Raw genomic sequence first — 25,561 nt, 5'->3', positions numbered from 1 at the left:
TTCCTGATCTATCACTTTCCTGTACAGAGCACAATTTTTTCCTTTCCTTGGTTAACTTTCCATTTCCTCGCTCATGTGTCTTCCACCAGGCTTCTTTGGTCCAATTAGCTTACGGCTGCAGTTTATCATTCTATTCTTGGCATATGCAGAATTGAAGAAGGTTTAATGCAGCCTGGTCTGAGTTTTTGTTTTGTTAGGTGAGTTTAAGTAATGTAGTGGCATTCAATCTGTGTCCATCTCAAAGATACCTTAAACATTAGATTATAGGTTTTTTTAATAAAGTTAAAAAACCCCATGAAAAGAACTGAGATACACGAATACAAAATGGATGAAAAACAAACTGTGGAAAAACTAATTCTAGTGTTGCAAAACCAATCGTGCATTGCGAATTGTTAGGGTGAGTATTTTGAAAATAAACTCAATACGTCAGACGAAATCGCAAAAATGTGATAAATAGCAAAACGAATCGCTGCGAGAACCTTCCATGAAAAACAATGAACGGAATTGCTTTAGTTACTAATAAATACCTATTTTCATTTTATATAAACTTAGATAATGACCAAGTTTTGCGAGAATCGTTATTACGAATATTAAATTCCTTGTTTCATTCACGCAGGGATAAGGGCACTGATCGTCTTGACGCCTGCGCGAACTGGAACAAATGACTATACAGTAACGCACCCAAGTTTACAAAAATTCTAATTACGATGTTAATTTCACGATTTCCGTCTTAGTAAGAGAATATTAAAAATGATTTTCCCGTCTGTATTAATGAATTTCTACATCAACTGCTTTCTAAAGCAAGCGAAGATGGTTTAACGTTACTTTCTGTTTCTCGGCTAGAAATTCATTCATTAAGTTTCAAACTAAGACTTATTGTTGTTGTCATTTGTAAAGTCAACGGATGAAAACGGTCGTTGGAAGTTTTCCATGAAAATCGAATTTTTTAATTTAAAGACACACTTTTCGGCTAACGAACGAATCGATTCATGTGCCACGATCCTAATGACGGAAATTCTCTACGGGAAGATTGTAGATTGCACCTTGATCCCCCAATTGTGGACTCCATTAATTGCCGAGTGCGAAAACATATCGATGGGGACGATATTAATGCACTATACTTCACCGTTTTGGAGCCGTAACTTTGTCATACATTTGCTTCCAAAAATTTAAGTGGCATGTTTTTACCCCGGTCACTCAGTATTGCAAACAAGAAAAGTTTTCAAATACTTGAAAGAGCGGAATAACTGGGACAGAAGTCCTTAGAACTCCATTTAAAAGAAAAAAATCACAAATATATATATATATATATATATATATATATATATATATATATATGTATAAATATATATATATATAGATAGATACATATATATATATATATATATATATATATATATATAGATACATAAATATATATATACATACATATATACGAGGGTCATCCGGAAAGTAGTACCCGTTCGTGAAATAAAGACACAAAAGTAAATATTAACAAACATAAAAAATTTTATTTGAAAGAGGATACTTTAAACTACTTCTCAACATAATCTCCAAGCAAATTAAGGCATTTGTCATAACGTGTGACAAGTTTCTGTATTCCTGCTGCATAGTCCTTCGCCGCCAGCTCATTGAGATACGCGAGGGACCCATCTTGCACAAATTTTTGCATAATGCAGATGGTGTTTAACAATTTCATGAACAATTGTTCGAGAAACATTGGGAAAATGCTCACAGATGTCATCAATTGTGACGCGCCGATCGTTCCTCACGAATTCGTCAACTGAGCTCACCAGTTGGTCTGTAATGACAGACGGTCTCTCCGAACGCTCATCGTCGTGTGTGTTCCCCCTCCCCATGTTGAAGTTGCGACACCACCGCCGAACAGACGACTCGTCCATTACATTGTCTCCATACACCTCCTTTAATTGGCGATGAATATCACATGGGCGAACGTTTCTTGCATTGAGGAATTTAATCACTGCCCTCACTTCACAACTGGCGGCGTTCTCAATTTTTTTAAACATTGTAAACAATCACAGAAACAACACAGGCAATGCTAGCGTCACGCAACTTGGCTCAGAGAAGGCAGACAAGCCACTGAAGCTATCTGACCTCGTCCAGCGGCTACTCGCGTCGTCAGCACTTCATGCGGCACGAACGGGTACTACTTTCCGGATGACCCTCGTATATATATATAGATACATACATATATATATATATACATACATATATATATATATATATATATATATACACACACGCACAGACGCAGCGATATTTTTTTTATCAGAGAAGACTTCGCAAGGGATAATTTGGAAAGTATAAAGTGTATCCTGTGTTACCCTTCGGAAAAGTTGGAAGTGTTGTGAGTGCTGTTTTCCTCGTTTCCATCTTCTGCGAGAGTCGACCCTCTTTTTCTCATTGAATCCGTAGACGGGACTCTCTCCAACATCCACCCGCCCACCCACTCATGAACATTCATCGAACGCCCGGCGCTTCCCCCCTCCCGACGATGTGCTCACGCAAACTGCGACCAACGCCGCCAATTTAACGGATTGCTCAGCCAAGAGTGAGCGACTCGGGAGGGGATTGTCTGTAGTCTCTCCGAATTCGCCCATGCGAACACTCCGTAACAGAGAAAACTGCACAATACCCTCCACTTCTCAAAATCGAATTAATTTCTAATTATAGAATTTCTTCATGCCAAATCATTTCAGTCATTGCACGAGTGATGGAAATGAAACCTGTACATCTGGAACTGTTTTTGAGCCCCCAAGTTTTCACAGGTTACTTCCCCAAAATTCGAGTTTAAGGACAATTCGGGAAATATTAATCTCTTAAGTGCATTAGCATGACGTGTCGGGAGGGTTTTATTAAACAAACGATAAACATTACAATAATTAAATATTTGATTTTTTTGCTGATGAAAAACCATAAAGACGAAAAAGTGGTGGAGATTTCTTGCATTGAGTCGTTAAATCTACTGTCACAATGGCTAAAATGGCGAATTTCATTCATTTTTACACGGAAATTTTTTTAGCTTTTGTTGACTGATGAGATTTTCATTGAAGTTGAACCTTGTGGATGAGGATGAAAAGGGTGAGGAGTGAGTCATAACTCATAATATGCTGCTCTCATGAGAGTGGTCACTGCTGGTGGCTATATTAAGCCACTTCAGAACCGGGATTAGATACATGCAGATAGGGAAACCATTATTGTTTTTTAAGATTCTAGGAAAATACTTCAATAGTTAGTAGGATCGGTGGGACGACCACGAGTTAAACTTTCTTCCCTACGTTCAACATCCTCGTTATATAGAATCTGAACTCAATCACAATTAATTACTTGTAATTTACATAAAGGCTGTATTTATTAAAAACTCTCATGATCTTCTCACATTTGCCTTAAAAATATTTTCAACATCTATTTGAGTCGAAGAAAAGAGTATGAATAGGATAGGCATGTTGGACGAGATGAAGGGAAGAAGGAAGTATACGTAACATAAGAGGGGCTTCATTTAGTGCCATTTTTCAACTTGTAGTATTTAGGAGAGGCAAAGAAATATGTCATTTTGCAGTTGCAAAGTGTGTGTCAATCCAAAACTTATCTTAACCGGTATAATCTCAGTAGCAGTTATATATTTTAGTATCTCCAAATTGAATCCAAAACTCTTAAACGTAATATTGTTAAAGATGACCAATGAAAATATTTGAATAACTACTTGGCTTAAATGAAATACAGAACCGCGATTCATTAACATAAAAACCAGTTAAGAATATTAAGCATGTCAACATACAAACAATTTACTCCGAAAGAAATCCTTTTCAAAAATATTGCAACACAAACTTCCCTGAATTGCTCTCATTATAAGTATGTGCAAATGATTCTTTTGCGCACAAAATAAAATGAACAAACATCATCGAGACGGTTCGCAGGCGTTTCAATGGAGGTCCCTTCTTCGTGAGATATTGTGGAAAACATCTTGCCAACATTCAAGTGGTGGGTAACACGGGAGACCTTGTGCCTCGGTCGACGTACTATATGTGCTCCGAGGGTTGACGGAGGTTGAGGGTGTCAACGCGGGCGATCAAGAGCATTCCCTTCGGGACGCCCGTTGGAGTTCCTGGGGGCCGGCGGGGATACGGAGGGTAGGCGTGGCACGTGATGAGAAGAGCAAGGGGGCGGAGGGGATTCGGGAGAATGCGGGGCGGGAGGGAGAGGTCGGTCGGGGGCCGCGGGAGACATCAAAAGGGAAGAGCGAGCACTTAAAAAGCCAAAGAGATGAAAGGACATTGGCATGGCCGGAAGAGGATTCATAATAAAAAAAGGTGAATCCTCAAGGGAAACCTTTCCATATTTATTGATACAGGATTAATTTTTCACGAGAGTGACCCTTTTGGAAGAGACAAGAGGGCCAGAGATTTATGCAGCAGTCAAAAATTAATTTTCGTGGTTTTAGAAGGAAATGCAAAACAAGATCTCCCTAAAAATAATTCAAATCGCCAGCGTGAGCGACGTGGTTGGAGAAGAAAAAAACCGTCTCTTTGTCTTGCTAGAGGATAATATATTACCGGGACAAATCTTTCCCTTGATTCTACGTATAATCTCTGTCGATCAGGGCTTAGCCGATCGACATCTCCGAAAAACAGGAGCGAGAATTCAATCTGGTGTTAACATAACACATAAAAAGGAAAGGAAGAATCGGAGAATTTTCTCTCTTTCGCTACTCAAGATGAGGCGAGGATTACACTTCAATAGGCCACAGTCATTGCTTTGTAATACGTAAAATGAAAAACTCCATTGGTAATAAAATAGGCTAGGGTTTACGATGGACCATGATAACTACACAAGATTGTACTCGTAACCTCTAACTAACATAAAATAAATATCATTAAACCCAACACTACATATTTCGGAGACATTCTATAACTTTGTATATTTCCACCTCCCTAGTTTAAATCCAAAATGCCTATTATTTTCCTCCATCCATATCGCCTTTCCAGCTTTCCTGCATACATTGTCCAGGTCTTCAGCATATCAATACATCTCAGTATCTGCAACATCCACTTTACTGCCTACACAGAAGTAATCCCACAAGCCGTCTCTCCCTCCTTCTACTTAGAACTTCATTATTTGTTTCAAGATCTCCAATCAACGATTATCCCCATTCCTCAACGAACAAGTTTCCGGACCTACCAACCCGCTAAACAGAAAATATTTCAAATGGTCTTTCTTTAGATCGTTGTCCACGGCGCATGTCATCAACTACTACCTCTTTGCGGATGGTTCTGCAGTACATGCAATTGTTCCTTTATTGTCCCTAGAACTGCGCCCAGTCCTCTTCCAGAACACTTCCAAAATAGGTGGACTGTTCTCCCTGTTAAAGCCGTATTCCCTTAATTTACTCGTACCTTTGTCTTCGAATTTCTTTACAATCTCACTGCCTTCCTCTGTTATGGTTAATACCCATTTCTTACCGATCACACTCATCAGAATATACATACACACACACACACACACACACACACACACACATATATATATATATATATATATATATATATATATATATATATATATATATATATATATAAACGTCCCGTCAACCTAGCAGATATCCTCAAATCCACCAGGCCACTCTCAAAATCCCCTCACACCCCCAAAGCCATACCCACTCCATGTCATCGAGCAAGATGCAAAACCTGCCCTATTTTCACCACTCCACCCCACTCCATCCCACCATTTAACTCTCTCCCGCCCTTCCCCTATTCCTCTTGCACTTCCAAGAATGTTGTTTATCTTCTTACCTGTAAACTCTGCCCGTCCTTTTACATAGGCCAATGTTCCACACCACTTAACATTAGGATTAATAACCACCGCGCCTCGTGCAATCCCTCCTCCCCGTCCGCGGGTCTCCCCATCCCTAAACATGCTTTCCATCATAATACCCCTTTCAACCAGTGTTACACTGTTTCTGTCCTAGCGTCCCTTCCCACATCCGATAACCCTATAGAATTAAAAACTCTTGAAATGGCATTCATTTACATCTGTATGGCCTATCAGCATCCGGGCCTCAATGTCGTTCACTGATCGGAGTGGCCTAAGATTGTTACTTTGTGGAAGCAAAGCATATCGGGGGGAGGACACTGTGTTTTTCCGAACGAGTTGTGGTGTACGTGGCCTTTGTTTTGACTTACGTGGTCTTTATCAATACTTTGTAGGTTGAAACATGAGTCTCGTATGTTGCAATAGTTGCGGTGAGCATGTCGTTCTATTTTCCGATTTTGTGTCAATTCCACCCCTTCCCTCTCCCTTTCCTCTCCCCAACCATTCCTTTCACCCCTCCTGCACCTCCCGTTCTCCCCTTCCCCTGGCCCCCTTCCCTTTCTCTCGCACCCCTCACCTCAACAATTCCAGCAGTCATTACTTCTATATCTTCAGAGGAAGACGGATTGTTTCCGTCGAAATATCAAGAAAATGCGTGTGTGTTCTTTTTTTGTGTTTCTGTATTGTGTGTTACTGTGTATTGTACTATTCGGCACTTCCGTGTTACGTCTACGAAAGCATATATAAATATATATATATATATATATATATATATGTGTGTGTGTGTGTGTGTGTATAAATATATATATATATATATTTATATATATCCCTCCCCGGCCGGACCACAACCTTGACGTGGTGGAAGGGCTTGTGCGCTCCGATGACCCCTAGAGTTGTGCTGGCGGGAGTAATAATAATTGCTCCTGGTAGGGTCACCCATGCCAGATAGGTCGAAGGTTAGGAGCTAGACGAAAGGTAGTCCACGCAGCGTCTGTTCCCCAGTGAGGCGGCTGCAATGGCGTCTGACCCCAGAGGGGCGGCCAGTAAGTGATGGTGTCACGTTAAAAACACTATTGAGGAAGGCAACGGGAAGCCACCTCAATTATCATTCCCCAGATTTAAATGATGGACAATTCAGAGATTTTGAGTCCTGGAAACTACGGGGTTCGGCCCAATCGGCCGGGTGTCGTGCCCGGCAGCGGGGGAGGCAAGGCTTCCGCGGTCGTCATCCCACGAAACCCTTGCAAGGGAAAACCAGCAGCAGCAGGACAGAAGACGCAGTGAATTGGAAATTCAGTGCAACAGGTATGGATTGAAAATCAATATTAATAAAACAAAGGTTATGCGATTTTCTAGAAGGAAAAAGGCTAAGCTAAACATTAAAATAGGAGGGCAAAATTAGAGCAGGTAGAACAGTTTACGTATCTCGGTAGTGTTTTGGACCAACACGGTCAAAATATTAGGGACGTAAGGATAAGAATTGCGCTAGGCAAAGAAGCATTCACAAGGAGGATGGAGTTTATGACGGGGACGTTGAGTAAGGATGTTAAGAAAAGACTCGTAAAAACTTTGATATGGAGCGTAGCTATGTACGGTGCGGAAACGTGGTAATTGAAGCAGGAGGATAGACGTACAATGGAGGCTTTTGAAATGTGGGTATGGAGAAGAATGGAGAAGGTGAAATGGACAAAGAAGAAAACAAATGAGGAAGTACTTGGCATGGTGGGCGAAGAGGGGGGTTTGTTGGGAGAAATCCTATGGATCAGGGAAAGTGGATGAAGGGGGCCTTGACCGGCAGGGGGATGTTGAAGACTGTGATTGAGGGGAGAATGTTGGGCAAAAGAGGAAAGGGAAGGAAGAGGATAGGGATGTTGGACGGGATGAAGGGAGGAAGAAAGTACTCAGAGATGAAGAGGGACCTGATATAGAATAGGATAATGGATTTTGTGTTTTGTTAGGAGTAATAAAATGTTTGTTTGGTAGTTGTGTCCACCCAAAGCCTACCTTAACCGGTAGATTACCTTAAAAAAAATTATATGTATATATATATATATATATATATATATATATATATATATATATATATATATATATATAGAAATATAGAATAGAGTCTAGAATCATAATGCACAATGCAATGACTTCAAACCTTTAGCCTTAGACTAAATAATGCTTGATCATCTGCAAATTTAACTGATGGCTACCCGCCTACTTACACTTCAGTTTAAAATGGGTATTCCTCACTTAGTGCCTAGCATTCTCCATGTAGTCCCTCCTTTCGCTTTCCGTAATTTGTAGTCTGAGACATGTACAGGGTCCGGATAAGTTGTCTGCCTCTCCAATCTAGTCGCGCCTGCCACAGAATGTTCATCGATGTGCCCAGTGCATTTTGTAATACGCCCTCTAAAAATACACGAAGCATTCATATTCACCCTGAGTGAACTCCTAATGGACCTTAATATTAACTCATCGTTCCATAAGGCCCGGGAATTGTACAATAAGTCCCGGAACTAACTAAGAAAACAACATTTATTTCGCAAAATTCACTCTTATTCATCAACAAAATCACATTCAAGAGCTATAACAATCATTCCAACGCTTTTCTAACTTTTCGATACCATGCTTGTAAAACGATTTGTCCTTGTCCTGAAAATAAGCTTCAGTTGCAGCGATGACTTCCTCATTCGGGCCAAATCTTTTTCCATTAAAGCATCTTTTTGAGACCACATCAAACAGCCAGTAGTCGCTGGGGGCTAGATCTGGAGAGAGAGTATGTTGCGTGGGGAAGCAGATTGAAGCCCAACTCGTTCAATTTGGCCATTGTTTTCACTGACTTGAGGCACTGTGGTGCATTGTCTTAATGAAAGATGATTTTTTTCAGCTTCATGTGTGGTCTTTTTTTGCGATTTCGTCCTTCAAAAGCACCAATAACTCAATAGTAATAGCCGCCATTGATAAATTTTCCCTTTTCAAGGTAGTCGATGCAAATTACACCATGCGCAACCCGAAATAATAACCCGTTCAATAAGTCCCGGAACTTATTGAATGATGGGTTAGTGACCACATTGTTCCTACGACATCTCGAATGCCCATCCCCTTCATAAATCCAAACGATACTTTCATTAGCACTCATTTTCTCTTTTCTCCAGCCTTATTTGTCGCGAATGAAATTAAACTTGTGGTACTATATTCCTCATATGCTATTGCATTTCCTGTCTTTGGGGATGTTATCAAGACTAACATAACATGTTTTCCAGCTGCCCCTTCCACATTAATACCGCGTATGAGCCCATAAAAACTCTTCCTTTCTCGTTTTCCTAAATTCCTATTTTCCTGAGTAGTAATGCACGGATTTGAAACATGCCCACAGCTTCTTCGATTCGTTTAATTCAATATATGTTCAATCACTCAATCAAGTGTTTCTGGTCGTTTTCATGTGGCCACATCTTTCAGTTAAACAGTAATCTTCTATCTCACTCTCGTCTCCCCTTTCAACTGCATTCATGTTTTTCCAAATTCCCTCTCCTCAGAATCGTCCTAAAACTCCAAGTCCCAATTTTCACCGTGGCATTCCTCTTCCGTGACTTCTTCTCTTCTGCTGACGTCGCCTCCATTTTTCAAGGATTTCGCGTGATGACGACCGCTACCTAGCTCGACATTCACCCTAGTATGCCCAGCCCCGTAGCTGCCAGTTGACTCATTTTCACATATGTAAGATTCCATCTTTATTTCTTGAGAAAAATAATTGTGGTAGTTTCCCGGAGGAGAGAGTCGCCGCAGTGGGGTCAGACATCTTTGCAACCGCAACGAAAATTCATCCAAGTGAAAATTCCCTCAGATACCGAAGTCAAGCATAAAATGTTTTTGAATGAAACGTTTAAAAAAAATTAAAAAATTTGAAATCAGAGACAATTGAGTCATCCTTACTTATTACTTAACTGTGTAAAAATATTAAATCAAAGAAATAATGACCATTTATAATAACCAGGAATTATTGGTCAATTACTATTCTAAAAACATCTACCACTGTACCTACCTCGATTACCTGATCACCCACTCATTGATCTAAAGCAGACAATTTTATTTTCCTTTTAATGCCAAAATGAATATATTGCTGCTCGTAAAATGTGTTATGTGCAGTCATTTCTTAGGCTTCGATGACTTTTTCAAATGCAATGTTTTTAACAATTAAATTTAGCAACACGACTAAATATAATGGCAGAGACAATCATATATTTCTATTTATCCATCAACATTCAAACCAATAGCATTCAATTATTCAAAGCAGTCTGTACGTGCATATATTTTGAGGCTTCAAGAAGCGTACGAGAGAGATTAGAGGTATAAATTAGCCAAGGGGTTAGATGACAGGGCGGAATAAAGTTTCATGCATTCCTAGACTTCTCGGACTACCGATCTTCGAAGCGCGCGTCCGTCTAGGGTGGCGATAGATACCTGTAGGCGATAACTGCAATCTAATTGTACAGGTAAATGCCACGCTCTATTTCTGACAGCCCGTTGAATACAAGTAAAGCACTTTAATCACTATCAGTAATTCTCTTTATCTCGCATGAAAAAGAGTGAGGGCTTTGGGAAATTCTCTTTTATCAGTATTTTCATTGGTAACTATTAAGTCCTCTTTATACTGATTTCCTTTAAAATTTGCTAGGAATCACACGGCGGGAGTGAAATATTGTAAGTAAAATGCGGAAAAATTCATATGCGTACTTCCATCTGCTGAACGCTCCAGTAAATCATTGAAACATTCAAAGGCCCAGCGTGAGAAACTAAAGACATGGTCCAGATTTCGTTGAAGATCATAGTAGCGAGCACATTTTACGACTATCATAGCTGCAAAACGCTGTCTTTCAAAAGACTTAACATAAGAGGATTAAGAGGGGGTAATGGCTCGCTAGTTGAGTGGAATGCTTTGTAAATACCACAAAAACAAGGCGTGCGCGCGTCTGTTGTGTTCTTGATTTGAGTCCATTGTCTCGGATTCGGAATGAATGAATAAAAAACGGGGCACAGTCACTCGGAATGGAGTATTTTGTGGAATTGAAAAAACGGGCGCCAAACAACTCGCAGTTAATTACGCGCGAGTCACTTGCAGAGAAAAATAAATAAAAAAACAAAGGGTAAGGTTGTTTAAATTTCACAGGGATCCCAGAAACGCGGGCCGAACAAACAATCAAGACACCGATTCGGTGAGACGAGGACTCAAGCGAGGGGAGTAGCTCGCTCGCCTTTCCCCGGCCGATGACGTCCCCAGGGGGAAATCTATGCAAGTGAGGGGGGCCATGTCTGATTGACGTCATTTACAGTGACGGATTTTGTTTCGGGCGAGTCCAAGGCTAGTGTGATGCCCAAATCAAGGGAATGTAGCGGTTCGGGAGCACATTCGATCAGATGAATGAATGCCCCTCAATCAATCACCACCTGGCCGACACGCAGTAACCCACTGCGCAGGTGCATCTAGTCCACGCCTGATAATAGGGTGGGTGATGCTTACTCAAGAGGGGAAAACACGTGAACTACATTTCGGAGGGGGCAAAGTATAAAGAGAAGAGGATTTCAAGGGACTAAAATCGTCTCACCCTAGTGGGCTAGCTACTTCACATCTGCTCATGAGCCTATGAAGTTAGGAGACTCTCAGGCTCTGCGCCTCTCGTAAGACCTGCATGGAACCAACCCCCCCCTAACTTATACCCTTTCCTCCTTTGGCGTGAAGGTTATCGCGAAAGGACTAAAAAAAAGCTCGGTTAGTCAAGTGGAGGAATTGAAAGCAGCCTTCATCCGCAAAACCTCTTCCCTTCACTTTTTCCCCTCCGACTGAGCACATCTCCCCTCCAAGTCCCTCCTCGCCGTCATCCCAGATGGCCTACACCCACCAATGCAATAGACTATACTACACGAGCGTCGGTTAGCTTATTCTAAACGTGATTTATCTGGAGTGTAGACGTTGCATTACCCGACATTGCATGTGTGAGTGATTTAGACTTATTACACCTCTCCATTTCCGAAGATCACATAACTGCGTGTAGAGCAAAGAGTACTTACCATCATTTTCAAGTGGAGTAATTTAGATGAATTTTTCATCGGGATAACCAATGATTTCATGGAAGGTTTCCAAAAGCCGCATCTATCGTTTGCTATTGAAAACCTTCCAGGAAATAATATTCCCATTTCCCCAAAATTTATAATTTATTTAACAAAATAATAATCAATGAGCAATACTCCAGCGTGCACACGTGCCCTCACATTTACAGTTTATTTATTTTAATATTGTTTCTTTTGATGTATCGGAAGGCACAAATTTTGCTTCGCTTATTATTATTATTAATAAAATTTACATGTGCAGATAGACAGTGTCTGGTGGCACACAAGTCCCAAGTAATCACAAAAGATAATAGATAAAATCAGTCATTTAAGCAAGAGTACACTCCAAGGAAACTTCCAAACACAAATCTCTTTCACAAAACAAGAAAATCCCCATCTCATTAACATCAATCAATCAGCATAAAAAAGATAAAATAAAAAATTAAGCTGTTACATATAATTTTACACCACACATCAATCAAATTATTACATATATTCCTGACATCTTTTCTTAAAAGTATACACTCAGTTCGGAAAGGGCTCGAAACGTTTTGCAGGTAAGGTGTTGCAATCAACAATTGTTTTATTTAGAAAAGAACACTTCTTTATTCGTTCTTTGTGCCCGGCATTTTACCTTGAATTTGTGGTCATATAGAAACAAAACTCACGTTTAATGGAATTCATATTCATAATAATAGTAAAAATCTATGTTCATTCAGTTGTATGTAATCGGTACCGATTAGTCACCACGCTCCACACCGGTCATAACTAATTACTTATTTACGTTTTTGCTTAATGGTCGACGGAATCAATTCAACCCAACAACCGCCATTGATGTTTTCCGTAATCCAAACAACTCTCTCCTAATATCCTCAGCACTACGCCAATTTTCATGCAAAATAATATCCCAATAAGTGAGCTATGGTGGCTCCGAAAATTCTCGAACGCACATTCGGTGACTGAGTTTTGGATTACTTCTCCGTGATTTCGATCGTCGTCCCCGGTAGGTGCGCGCCGCTGGGCATTTGGGGAGTCATTTGGTCGAGACGAAACGCGGCATCCAATTTCAGCTCGCCCCAACCTCTAAAATGGAGGATGCCAATAATGCCAACGGCGGCGCGACTGCCGGCTGGTGTCACCCGCACAACCCTACCCCCCCCCGCCCCCACCACCATAAGGACCGGCCTGTCATTGGCGGAGAAGAGGGAGAGAGAGAAATGAGTGCGGGAGGGTCATTGTTTTCCCTGAGCATTCACCAGATGGGATCAAATTCACTCCTGCAAACCAAACCCCTATAGCATCGTCCTCCCCGGAAATCGAAAGTCAATTCGCTCAACAATGCGAGGACCGGGAGGGGAGTGGGAGGGCTTTACCAGCTGATCCACTTCGCGTGAGGTTTCCCAGAGAAACTGCAAGTGGTTTTCATTATTACCACCTGAGGTAACACTTCGGGAAACGAATACGTACAGTCCAAAGCAGACACTGAAGTCTAGTGAGTGAAAATATTTACTTTTATTTTTTTTTAACGAATATCTTACGCTTCTATGAGAAAGGACTAGCTAAGCTGGACGATGTGTACTGTCATCTTATATTAATTTCCTACATCTCTAATTCAAAAATGAAAAAGTATATTACTCCTAAAATATTTATCATAATCATACAAGTTCCATTCTAAAAGGCTCTTCAAGCTGCGGAAGCGGCAAAATGTACGTTATTGTAAACCGTTGTGCGTCAACCATTTCACGAAAGACCAACCGAGCGGAAATTTCAAATGAAATTTTGCAACGTATTGAAAATGAACCTGATTATTTGGACGATGTCATCACTGGTGATGAAACCAGAGTTTTAGTATACGAACCACAAACAAAACGCCAAAGCTCTGAGTGCCACACCGACCAGTCCCCCATGCCCAAAAAGGCAACAATGAGCAAATCAAAAGTGAAAACAATGCTCATTGTCTATTTGACAGTAAAGGAGTGATCCATAAGGAGTTTGATCCTCGAGGACAGACAGTTAACGCTGCTTAGTAGACCAAGGTAAATGAGCTGGAAAGACTCCGAAAAATGGTCATCAGGACGAGAAAAGACATCTCCGCTTCCTGGCAACTCCATCACGACAACGCACCTTGCCATAATCTGTAGGTGCTTCAGCGTTGAGCGACAAATTCTTAAAACATGAACATAAATTTAATCTCTGGGAGTACCTTAAAACATTTAGCAATTCCTTAGCTCCACGCTTCTAATTAAATTAGTTTCTTGTCCTTTTTACTGTGTCAAAAGTCTTACGCACTTAACATACGTCCATGGATAGTATGAGGAAGTCCCTTTGCAAATTAAGTAGAGGTCAGGAAGAAATACGTAGATGGCATGAATTACAGATACGAGTAATTATTTAAAAAATTGCGAAACTCTCAAATTTAGGAGCATTAAAAATTTAAGAATGCTTAAAAACTAAACCATACTTGGAATATTAAAAAAGTGTACTCAAAAATTATTTGCTCAAGGCTAATTTCTGCTAGTTAGGTGGCCTGATTGATTATTTACATCACCGTAGCGAAACTGCTAATTTCGTTCTCTCTCAAATAAAAGTTCACTTAAGTTTTTTTTTCAATCTTTAGAAGCGTTGAAAAATACAGTTTAACGACAAAAAGCAGTTGGATGAAATTTAAATAAAAAAACAAACTCCGCACGAACCCGATTAGACGTAAAATTTTGGTTTTGAAGGCCGAAATATCACGGACGGCGCCCCCTACTGAGCGCTACAGTAAGCTCTCTCGTCCGCAGTTACAATGGAAATGATATATGCGGCAGAACCCATTTACGACACGCACATATGTCAATTTCATCGCGAGTCCTTTGTTTACGCCCAGAAATTTAAGTGGAACAAATTTTACGTCGTTCTCGCCACCTTGCGGGGAATATTGAAAAACGCCGATGATGAATTGGTGTCATATGTTCCAAAAAAAAGAGCGAGAGAGAGAGAGAGGGAGGGAGGGAGGTGGACGGATAAAAGGGAGGAAGACGAATAAAAGGAAGGAAGGCGACACTCGCGTGCGTGCGTGCGTACAGAGACGGGGGCTGCTATCATGGGCACGGCCGCGAGAGAAAAAAAAAGAAGAGAGAATTGCGGGAAAAAGGCAAATTTTCGGGGCTCTCGCGACGGGAAGTACAGAGCAGAGAAGTGGCAGTTCGTTTCGCGACCTCGGAAAAAACAAGAGACGGATACATCCCGTCGCATCCATCCCCTCCCCTCCCCCCTCCCCGGTGCCTCTCCCCCGGAAGAGGGAAGCACCCCTGAGAAACATTATCGCCGTGCGCCGAGCGGTGCGGCGAGAATATTTGGCGTTGATGGAGCACGGCATTCCCGCGGCAGATTGCTGTTGCCCTGTAAATTTTCTTTCCGGTATTATTTCACTCAATCGCCTGTCGCGCCTCGTCGTCAAAGACGCGCAGCGGCCACAGGGCACACTATATCCCCCCCTTGCCTCCCCTCGGTCTTTGCCTGGCATAACCACGGAGCTAGTACAATTTGGAGAGATAAATATTCAAGTATCCATCCTTAAAACCGCAAATGAAGCTATAGGAATAGTAAATAGTGATTACAAAGATAGGCGAGAAAAGAAATTTGAAGAGTAAAGAAATAGGAAGATTGGAAGTACAAAGAGTTAAATAATAAACCGTGTCGAGTAACAAATAGAGCAAAATAAACGTGGTGGGAGTCGCAGGGCGAGGATTTATATGGAGCGTGGCATTGTACGGCGCGATATCAGGGTCAATGAATAAAAGTGATAGGTGTACATTGGAGACTTTTGAAACGTGGGTATGGAGAAGGAAAGAAACCAAAACGAACGAGAAAGTATTTGATATGGTGGCAGAAGAGAGAGGATTATTGGGAAAAATTGAAAGGAGGCAAGATTTATTAATGCAAAGCATATTAATTGGCAGCAGAAGATTGAAGACTGCGATAAAGGGGAGATTGCTGGACAGACGAGGAAGGGGTAGGAATAGGATAGGGATGTTGGGCGGGTTGAAGGGAGGAAGGAAGTACACAGAGATGAAGAGGGGCTTGATGCAGAAATAGGATGTTGGGTTGCATTTTGCTAGGATCGACAAGAGAATATGTTTCATAGATTGTGCACATCCAAAACATACCTCAACCGGTAGGTTACCTATAATATATGCTTATGCACACACAAATACACACACACGTAAGTATCGTTAGGGGAGTCTTTGAAACACCACACGTAAAAGGAATAGAGGTTGAACATTGGCTCAAAACCTGGCACAGCGTAATTGTTGTCCGCATTATCCGTAGTAAATTTGTCCAAATGGCCAAAATTTGAGACCAATCAGGCTTTAAATTTAAAAAAATATATAATTTAACGCTCAAATAAAGGATGTCCCCATCAAGATTGAGAATTACTATTAAATTATAGTTAAAAATATCAATGCAGTCACAAGTGAGTAACTGAAGAGACTCTTGAGGTTGTGAGAGAATAAAATGATGGAATGCTGCAAAACAAAAACGAGGGCTTTGGATTGGGAATATTTTTATATAAGAGTCCATTGTTCCAATTAAGTTGAAGAAAAATGTGAAATAGTAGAATTCTATTCAGTTTAAGTAGAAGAAAGGAGAGCATAAGAAGACCTAGTTTGGAATAAATCAAGCATTTTATTAAGGATTTTGAAGCAGAATTTTACAAGGAAATGAAAGGGTTGACAAATGACATAAAGGAGTTACAATTACAGAAATTGTCGAAAGAAAATCTGAATTATTTGTATTAAAACTGTCTATTTCTGTGTACCTGACGTATCAACTGTCAATGAAGTTATGCATAAATATTTGGGGAAAGACAATTGTTTTAGCAGAATAAATATAGCTTTGACTTGCTAAAAGAGTGGCAAAATTCCTACGCTTAATGATTTACGCATATACACATAGATACGAATATACGAGGAATATTCAAAGAGTAAGTTGTAACTTCAAAGAGTAAGTAAGGACTGTTTTCTTATAATTAAATATTTGTGGGTCAGAAAAGTTTTACGCATTCAGTACCATTAACGGATTGTTTTCCAAGCCACTTGAGATATTTTTTATTCTGTAGTCGTTTGTCTGTCGGTGGATGCAGAAAACAATGTTCGCGAAAATCGCTGCTCCCCCCAGTTGCGACGTGCGTGCAGTGATTCGAATTCGAAGCGCAGGAGGATCATCGGCTGTTCAAACGGATCGGGAATGGTGCCTAGTTTATGGACCTACAGTAATGAACGGAGGAAAGGATAGACAATGGTGTCGAGACTACAAAAGTGGCCACAAACGCATGCAAGAAGAAGATCGGAATGGCAGACCCAGTGTCCAGAGCGATGATGCCACTCAACAAGTGGACAGGCAACCACATGACATGACGGGCTCTGCCTGATACAATTCCTCTCGCTGGACGAACCACTATTTACACGATGGCTACGGAAAAGTTCACATACGAGAACTGGTGCTATCTGGCGGCCATGACGCGGACTATAGCCTCGCTCACTAGCGGCGCCAGTCGCCTGAAGTCTGTGCTTGGCGGATCGTCGAGCTGTGCGCATGGTGCCAGTTATGTTAGTTTCGTTTTTCCTTGTTTTTGCTCTTTGTCGAAATTGGAAATTGACGAAATCACGAAGCAAAGAATCAACATCTAGCTTTTTGGTGAAATGCGGTAAAAGTTATCAAGGAACTACTGGAATGTTGACAGCCGATAATGGTGATAATGCTCTATATAAAACATCCGTTTTCAAGAGGATTCAGTGTTTTAAAGATGGCCGACAAGACGCCATGGTCAAGGCCTTCAACCACCTGTGTTGACGACAACATTGATCGTGTGTGGTCCCTTGTCCTTACTGATTGTTGAAAAAGCCCGAACTGATGAACTGAATTTAGTAAAATCAACAGTGCAAACTATTTTAACCGAACATGATGGATGGATCCTTCACCATGACAATACACCTGCAAATTCAGCATTGATTGTTTAAAAATTTCTGGCAAAATATTCAATCAACATCCATGATCATTCTCTTTAGTCTCCAGATCTTGCCCCTTGTGACTTTTTCTTATTCCCAAAATGCAAAAATGTGATGAGGGGACATAACTGGGAAGATGTGGTTACAATAACGCAAGAAATGACGAGAAAACTATTAAGCCTAACTGCCGAGGACTTCAAAGGGTACTTTAAACAGTGGAAAAGAAGATGGAATAAGTGCATAGCAACAAATGGAGAGTATTTTGAAGGGGACTTTTATCGCTTCAGTTCGCGTTTTTATTGGACACCTCGATTAACAACTTGTATGCGAGGTGGGTGTTAAAAATCCTTATCGACCAACAAGAAGAACAAAGAATGTTGAGTGGACGAGCATTTCTGGACCGCCACGACCCAGCACCTAGCAATTATTTCCTGTTCTTGCACTTGAAACAGCGGCCAGGTAGGAAACAGTTTGGAAACGAGGAACTCGAGACCGCCGTTGTCAACCGGTACAACTCCCAAGCGACGAACTCATATGCTGAGGGATTAAAGGAAGCTGGTACAGCATTATGAAAAGTGCTTAGAAGTGAACGGCGATTATGTAGTAAAGTGAAGTAGGAAAGGAAGTGTAACAAACTATAGCCTTCAATAAAAACTTTTTCCAAGTACACATTATTTTATGACCAAACTATCTTTACTCTTCAAATATGCCTCGTATTTTCAGTTCTGTTATCCTCTAAATTTGCATACTTCATTTTGGGCATTCAACACGTTCTCCGATCTCTGTCGGGTGCCATGTTCAACTTTTATTTATTTTTACGTTTTGTTGAACACAAATTATATTCAACAAATGGAAACAATCATTTCTCCATTAACTGTTCGATGTTGTCAGAAGTAAAATCAGAAAGCGGTTATATCCATTCCGTTTTCTCAATGCCCAAAAAAGTGTAAAAATTGAAGACTGTAACGCTGAATTCCAAAATGAACCTTGTCATCCCATTTAGATTTGAATGCTGGAAAAATGCGAGGAATGCCAGAGAGAGAAAAGTTTGAGTAATAAATAGGAAATAATTTGATCTTCAATATCTTTCGCTCCTACTCCCTCAATTCTAGAATTGCTTTCGCATGGAAAATGAATACAAATAGCAGATATGATTCAGCGACCTCTGGTATAATTTAGCGCGAACTCACACTACTGCTTGTCTGTAAATCAAAGGAATATAAAGGCGAATATACGAAAGGGAAACATTTCATAATATCTAATTTAGGAACAAAATATTCAGGAAACAAAGGAATTTTCAACAACTAGAAAATAACTTAGAAGCTTATCTCTTCATCTACTGTTTGAAAAATTCTTTAGGAAGGCTTTATGACAATATTATTTTTTTTGAAATATGAATAAATAGCACAGGACCTCGACGTTTTGTTAACATCGACAATATTCAAATTTGTTGCTAATGTTTGGTTGACACAAATTGAGAACCGAAGTCCCGGATAGAAGGAATTTTGGGAACAGTCCTGATCTACTACATTTCCCTGAACAATAAGAAACACACTTATGTATGTACATCCTCGCAAAAGTATACGTAGACTTAAAATTGTCCTCGATAATGACGGATTCTGCACGAGAATCACGGTGACGCAGGGGCAGGAATTTGAAGCTCTAACTTGTGTTGAAAAACAAGGAGCGACAAAATTCGGTTATTTCTCTCTTGGTCCTTAATAATGACAACTGCATACAAGGGCACAAAATCTTTAAAAGTCCGATGGCACTATCATAGATAGCATGTTGATATTAATACTCATTGTCAGTCATTTCGTCGAAAAGTATACATAAATTTTATTCCCTGTAGTTCAGATTTTTAACGAATTAAATGACATCCAACATCCTCTAATTACTCTTGAATTATATTAGTTATCTTATGCAATTCTTACAGTTCGTCGTGAAACACAAAAGAGGCGGAGACAATCAATTAATACGAAATGCCAATATGTAATCTGGATATTTATCGATTTATAAAAACTCGTAATTATAATTTTAAGAAACCTTGAAGTAAAAGATTTTGTTTTTTCTCAGTTGTCTTACGTCATCGATTTCTACAATGAAGCTCCGATTTCCCACCATTTTGATTGTTTAATTGTGCAAATTACGGCACGAAGATAGTTTCCGCGTGGACACTTAGCAACCTCCAGGGGGATCCCTCTAACGGCGGGTCGTTTTCTTCTCCGCTAGCTTCTCCGAAAGGGAGAGAGTCGTCCACCGGAATGAGTTTTAAGCGCGAATATAAACTTATCTTTATTTCGACGATTTAATCGCACGACTCCTCGTTGAGAGAGAGGGGGGAGGGAACGCCCCCAATTTCCATCCAAAGACCCTTACAGGAATAACGGCTCCTTCCCTCACAACTCCTCCACCAACGCCAACCCAACCTTAAGCGCCCCCTCCTTACACCCTTCCCTTCTCCTGTTTCTACACGCTATCTCTCCTCCAATGCTTCTTAACTAAGATCACGCGTTCCTACACCAGAAGAGAAATGTCCTTTAAAAGACACCAGCCGTATCACTCTCTTTGAGAAAAAGGGGACCCGAAGAGCTTGCGGCAAAACTTCCAACAAATGAGATCGATTGCTTGTGAACGAATTCACGTATTATTTTATGGTCCAGCTCCAGACAAAGTTTAATAAGTCACCCGCTATGAGGACAATCATTCAAGGTTCCAAGCCAACATGGAACCCAAGAGTGGCATTGCACAGTCTTGGTGCCAAATATCATTCCTATCAGTACTTCCAGCTTTGTTTTCATGTAAAATTTCTCTCACTCTACTGCGTAATTTAGAATAAAATACTATTTAAAGAAAACTGATTCCTATTTCAATCTTTTAAACATACACTCTTTGAGAAGTGAAGATAAAATTGAGATTGAACTGATGTTTGTAGATTTTAAGGAAGAAGATTGGTTTTTAGAATACAGGTACTAAATCCATAGAATTGAAGAAGAAAATTATACAAATCAACCAATGTAACGCTAACGCGCTATGATACAGTGAATGTAGTTTTCAGGGGCCATCTATAAGCCCTACCGTTAATGGATTGATAACGTTCAATGATGATGATGATGTGAGCATTAAAAAAACATTGCACAGATGATGGAATTCACTTTTGAAAACTTTGGCTAACAACATCTCATCTACTACTTCATATTCCTCTGCTCACAATCATTAGGGAGGAATTGTACTTGTCAACAACTAATTGCAGCAGCTATCAATATCGTCAATTATATTGATACCTTATTAATGAAAACTCTACTCACATATTATCCTTGCATTATGAACTATTTAGGGTTTTCCTTATTTCGTATATAAATAATCACGTCCACTCTCCTTGCAGAAAGTCAGAATCGGTAAACGTGGAAGCAAGGTTCTCGGGGGAGATTTGCCCTAGGAAAAGGAAAAATAGCGGACTTAAGATATGTGTTTCATTAAGGAGAAGAGGGTTGCGGATGATAAACCCCGGCAACAGTTGTCCTTAATGGAGCAACTCTCCCTGATATCCAGGGAGACCCTCGGCAATGGGAAAGCAAAGTTTACTACGCATTTTATCCGAGAGGGCAGCCCAGGGCCCGAAGACAGGCTGAGGCGCGAGCGGGCGCGGCTCCGACCGGGTGCCCGGGCACCGACTAAGAATGAAACCATAGACGCGGACAATCGCCATCCTTGCGTAGGCGCTTAATTCCATTCCTTTCCTTGAAATGTGAAGGTTATTAAATAGCCTTCTCGCTCAATTCTCGAGCAGTTCTTTATTTATTTTAAATTATTCATCCACAGAAAACCGCTCTGATACCATAATCAGAGTTTTACAACTGAAAATGCTGAAACGTTAATTCAACTTCTCAAAATATTTCCCAAACTGAATTATTAAGGCCGAAACGGAGTGATCAAAAGAACCCACTTTAAAAAAGCGAATTCCAGTATTAGCGCGTTTAAGATATGCCTAACTATTTTGACAAAATATTCACAATGAATGAGCCTAACATGTCTAAGCTATGGCAAAATGGAACCTACAACTGAGCCCCTAGATGCATTCGAATATTGAATACACGTATTGCTATACTTCAGAAAGCAATATGGAGACTGACTATATGTATGTTGACGGACTATATTTAGTAATACTCCCTTAAGCCGTAAAGGGTTTTAGTCATTTAAACTCTTAAAGGAAATATTACTAGTATATATTCAATTTAAAAAGAGGCAGGAATAAGCTAAGTTTATCCTTTCCACCAGTATGGATTCAATCGTTTTTAGGTAGTAAAAGTACATATTACAAGTACCTATCACAAGTAACGTTTCCGCGAAAATGAATTGCACTCTCAAATTGGTCTGCGTCACTACCCGCCAGTCTCCTCGGATCTACGACCACGCCAGGTTGTGCATTTCCGCCGACGCTCTGGTGCATGCACGAGTCCCAGACACCAATTGCCGGCAGATACCCAGACCCAGCAGGAGAGGGACTTTCTGTTTGTGACTCTGCCATTTTATGCTAATAGAGCTTCCCTTTTAACAAAAAAAAATATAATATAAAGTCGAATTAAAATCACTCAACATTGAAATTGGGAAATCGCAGAAAACGGCTTAATTATTTAAAAAAACAGACAAAACATTGTTTTTTTGTAAACTTAATGCATTAATTTCTTTCATTCCATTTCAGACAGACATGCTGAAAATTTCTCAATTGATAGGAGACTCGTGTCCTCGCCGTAGAGGCCGGAGAAGATACATGACATTTAATCAGTAAGTTGACAGGATAAACTAGTCTTGAAATACGAAGCGGTTCAGGCTGTCCCGCTCCCGGCATATGACCAGGTGGAAGTTCAAGCAGCGAGCCAAAGATGAAGTGAGATTCCCGTCTTATTTTTCCCATTAATCTGAAACGATAGATTCTCAATGTATACCAATCATTTAACCGAGTTTATTAGGAAGTTTATTTATTAGGAAGTTCTACTTTAAAATATCCCTTGCAATTTAAGTAACTCGCGTATGTAGGGGATAGGGTTCAAGCCGCTTTCAATATCGTACCTAGGTTTCTCCCTAACCGATCCTTAGTAGTTCAAAAGTATGGGATTCAGCAGTGAAAACGAAAGAGTTTAACAAATTCAGTATTTTGGAACCTCAGACCAAATGAAGGGAAATTATTAAAAGGAGAAAAACGGAATAAAAACCTATCCTAGCCATACTATGTATTTTGACGAGAGAAGGAGAATACGGTACATAGTGGATGTAAAGCTACACGGAAATAATGCTAAATATAGTTTCATGATATTCTTCAATTTACAAATAATAATATCACACTCGGGAAAATACGCACAAATCTACCTACCAAACAAAACAAAACAGTTAAATCATTATAATATTTTATTCAATTTTTTTAACGTCACAGATTTGCATAAAATATTTGTCAATAGAGTGGATTTCCTCCGATGAGTTGGGCATTTTGCGGAAAGATTGCTCTCATTGATTTGAAACTTCCTGGAATACTTCCAGGCAGGAAATGAGAAAGGCACTTGAGGTCACAAAAGCTTCTCCCCACTTATTAAAAAATGATGAGAACTAAGATTTTTAGAGCCTATCTACACCACTTGAGGGTCAAATCAATAAAGAACCCTGCCTTCTTTCAGTGCGTCTAATTTCTCCCGGCAGCGAGCCATCAGTCTTGTCACAGTCCTTCAGAGGAGCAACGAAGGATCTCTCAATCACAGCATGACATTCCCTTCATCCACCCGCGGCTCCACTTCAATGCTCTCCACCGTAACCCTACAAAATTGGTGCAAGGGAGTGCTGAGTTTACTGCACTCTTTGAGCGCCTCAAAAATAAGCTGGTCAGGCTCGAGCTTGATATCAGGCGTTCGGCTTTAGCTTTATTAGTCCGAAAATGATAACATTCAAACTTGGACAAACTTGAAATTCCCAGCAAGAGCAGACTATTACGACCAAATTCTTTTTGACAAGCATTGCTTAATAATTAAATGCATTGGCTCGGGAATATAAAGGCGTAATTGTGAGTCCGTGAATTTTAAATTTGGTGGAGAGCATCGGAAGACAGGAAGTTGTTGCAGGAAATTCAAAGAAGGAAGAGATGAAGAGAATATCGAGACGTTAACGTAAGGTGAAGATTGCGATAGAGGGGAGAATTGATTAATGATGAGTGAAAGACGGGAGGAATTAACACGGAGATCTACGAGTATGTCGCGAGAGTAATGGAAAACATGGGGAATTGGAGTGAAGAATATATTGAGAGAAATACTGCTCATGAAGAGCAGAGTTGTTTCGCATTGCCCTCAATGTGGGATAATAGTTTTCAGGGAATAATAATTATTATCATAAGGCAATCTACCGCTGAAGGTAGGTGGACGCAACTACCAAATATATATATTGTGACTTCTAACAAAACACAATCCAGCAACATAATCTAAATACGGTCCCTCTTCATCTCTGAGTACTTCCTTCCTCCCTTCATCCCGTCCAACATCCCTATCCTGTTCCTTCCCTTTCCTTGTTAGCCTAACATTCTCCCCTCTATTACAGTCTCCAACATCCCACTGCCAGTCAACACCCCCTTCATCCACTTTTCCTGTCTCCATAGGATTTCTCCCAACAAACCCCTCTCTTCACCCACCATACCAAGTACTTCCTCATTTGTTTTCTTATCTGTCCATGTTACCTTCTCCATTCTTCTCCACACCCACATTTCAAAAGCCTCCAATCTACGTCTATCCTCCTGCTTCAATGACCACGTTTCCGCGCCGTACATAGCTACACTCCATATCAAAGACTTTACGAGTCTCTTCTTAATATTCTTACTCAACGTCCCTGTCATCAACTCCCTCCTCCTTGTGAAAGCCTCTTTGCCTAGCGCAATTCTTCTCCTTACGTCCCTACTACTTTGACCGTGTTGGTCCAAAACACTTCCGAGATACGTAAACTGTTCCACCTGCTCTAATTTTTCCCCTCCTATTTTAATGTTTAGCTTAGCGACTGCGACTGATTTTGTTCCTGATGATGACGCTTGAGCGTTGAAACCGGTTGTACGCTAATAAAGGACAGTGGAAAGTTACTTTGTATTCTTAATTTCATTAAAATTAATTTCCAAAAGGTTGAGCCAGGAATAATTGAATGTTAAGCTTAGCCTTTTTCTTTCTAGAAAATCGCATAACCTTTGTTCAATTAATATTGATTCTCATCCCATACCTGTCGCACTGAATTTCCAATTCACTAAGCAATGTTTGCAGCCCCTTGGCTGACTGACAAACTAAAGCTTGGTCATCAGCAAACCTAACTGATTTTACGAATTCCCCTCCGACTTTCATTCCTACCTCGAGTTCTTCGCATGCCACTTAAATCATTTCCTCTACATAATATACGTCGAACAACACCGATGATAATGGGCAAACCTGCCTTACACCTCTTCCTAACACCGCCCATCCGGATTTTCCGTTCCCCACTCGCACCTGAGCAGTCGGAGGAAATGGTTGCGGATTAGCCTCTTATCCCTCCAATCTATTCCTATTTCCTGCAATAAACTCATTAGTTTTTCCCAATTCACTCTATCAAACGCCTTTTCGAAATCTACGATTCAGGCAAATACGTCC

The sequence above is a fragment of the Hetaerina americana genome, unplaced genomic scaffold, assembly GCF_022747635.1.
Source record: "Hetaerina americana unplaced genomic scaffold, ioHetAmer1.1.p SCAF_9, whole genome shotgun sequence".
Taxonomy (NCBI): Eukaryota; Metazoa; Arthropoda; class Insecta; order Odonata; family Calopterygidae; genus Hetaerina; species Hetaerina americana.
This window is presented reverse-complemented; position numbering follows the sequence as displayed.